General features: G+C 27.2%; 1 long non-coding RNA gene across 1 annotated transcript in view; it reads left to right on the top strand.

Annotated features, from left to right (window-relative positions):
• LOC147832945 (uncharacterized) overlaps positions 1 to 2,500 on the top strand; it is a 21,344-nt gene that overhangs the window by 10,085 nt on the left and 8,759 nt on the right. The gene's annotated exons all lie outside the window — the stretch shown is intronic.

The following is a 2,500-nucleotide window of genomic DNA, read 5'->3' as shown; positions in this document are numbered from 1 at the left end:
GGCGGTTCATTCCACTGTGGCGACCCCAGATTAAAAAAGGACTAAGCTGAAAAGAAAATTAATGAATAATTGAATAATAATACAAAAAAAATAGAAATAAACAATAATAATAATATTATTATTAATATTCTGTGTGGAGTTTGCATGTTCTCCCTGCGTTCGCGTGGGTTTCCTCAGGGTGCTCCGGTTTCCCCCACTGTCCAAAGACATGCTGCAGGTGAATAGGGTAGGCTAAATTGTCCGTAGTGTATGAGGGTGGCAGGCCCAGACGACAGACTGCACGGGATGTGTAAAAAAAGTCGTTATCATATGGACAAGTTTAAATGGAAGACTTATGGAGGTTCCAAAGAACTGACCCCGCAACCATACAGGACCAAGGCCAAAGAATAATAATAATAATAATAATATTATCATAATTATTATTGTTATATTATATTATTGTTAATTTATAAAATATGCATTAACAAATTAGTATTATCTATATTTTTACATGCATAAAAATAATATTAGAGAAAAAAAAACACAATCGAACTAGGAAATATTATCTTTTTATAATTACAACATTACATAAAAAGTAAAACGATCACATATATATATATATATATATATATATATATATATATATATATATATATATATATATATATATATATATATATATATATATATATAGATAGATAGATAGATAGATAGATAGATAGATAGATAGATAGATAGATTTTCTTGTAAGAAATGGCATGGCTGAAAATTAAAACAGAACAAAATGAAACAAATATCTAATATTAAATCAAAAAACAAAACAAGAAATGAAACAAAATGAAAAACGAAACAAAACACAAAATAAAACAAAGCAAAACAAGAAAGTAAACTAAATGAAACTCAACAAAATGAAACAAGAAATGAAACGAAAAACAAAACAACAAAAATGAAATGAAAAAGGAAATTAAACTAAACTAAATGAAACAAGAAATGAAACGAAAAGCAAAACAAAGCAATAAACAAAATTAACAAAACAAAATAAAAATGAAATTAAGCGAAAAAAGAAATTAAACTAAACTAAAGAAACAAACCAAAAACAAAACAAGAATAAAACAAAAAAAAACAAAAACAAAAACAAAACAAGAATGAAAAAAAACACAAAACAAAAACAACAACAAAAAAAAAACAGAATGAAACAAAATAACAAAGAAATGAAACGAAAAAAGAAACAAAACAAAACAAAACTGAACAAAACTAAACTAAACTAAACTAAAACATTATTTATTTTAGTTTGATTTCCATGAAAAAGTTGTGCCATTTACTGTATTGCAAATACTTTATAAACAACTGCTGGCTGCTGGGTTGCTGACTATTAAAGATTCCCGAATCAGTATCAAATTCATTCTTGTGTTTAGATTTTTTTATGTATTTATGTCTTTCCCTTAAAACTGATATGTTGGTGAGTGTTTTGATCCAATAAAGCCAATAAAATGCTTCAAATCCTCAAAAAACAAATCACCTGGGAAACAACCTGAAGTCACCGTGTAGTCAGTTGTATAATTAATTTGAGAAATAGAACACACTCGAAACATTTAATCAATTATCCACAACAGTAAACTTTTACCACAGCATACCTCCTGATTTAGAACAACTTAGTCTGACGCCTCGGGTTTTAATGACAAGATAATGAGCTTATGAGTATGAGAATTAATGAAGGTTATATGAAACACCTCATTACAATAGCAATTAATCAAGCTCCTTCTATCGGCCTCTCCATGAGATAATCACAGCAGAAGATTGTACTTAAGCATGACCTGCAGACACAACACCAAACTTTCTGTGGTGACACACATACACAAAAATAAAGTAAAAAAGGTTTGTATATTTATGGAACCTTTAACATTTAGATTTGTTTAAAAGGCTTGAGATCTTAAAGTCGCACTTTCATATTTAATGCTCTTATAAAACCAAATGTTTAGGCTTTTCAATTACAGCAACATTTATACATGTTTAAGTTATATAAAAAAAGAGCATTAAAAAATGTTTTGAGACTCACAGATAAGATCATTTTACCATCAAATTCTGTATTTGGAATGAAAAATTGTTAACCTTCCTGTGAAATTTGTATTCGTTTTCAAATGTTTCCCAAGTTATGTCAAATAAAGCAAGGACATTTTACAGTATTTGCCGTTTAAAAATATATTATAATTTTTTTTTTTTTTTTTTTTGCTTCTGGAAATTGTCTTTTTTCATTTAGCTTGGCTAGAATAAAAAAGTTTTACATACAAAAGGGTTCTTTTTTTTTTTTAAACACAATAGCAGAGTTATTAAAAATGAGTTTTTATTTTACAATTATAACAACTCATTTAACACAATTATATTTAGAATTGTGTAAAAAAATAAGAGAAATAAACAGTACTTGCTTTAAATAATGTTATTTATTTAGTCTGATGCTAATGGGAAATAAAATACCTTTGAAAGCTAGACCAATCAAGATTTCACAGAGAGCCATGCAAATAAA

The sequence above is a fragment of the Danio rerio genome, chromosome 18 (genome assembly GCF_052040795.2).
Source record: "Danio rerio strain M-AB ecotype USA chromosome 18, GRCz13ab, whole genome shotgun sequence".
NCBI classification, from domain to species: Eukaryota; Metazoa; Chordata; class Actinopteri; order Cypriniformes; family Danionidae; genus Danio; species Danio rerio.
Note: the sequence above shows the minus strand (reverse complement) of the source record. Positions and strands in the feature narration are given on the sequence as shown.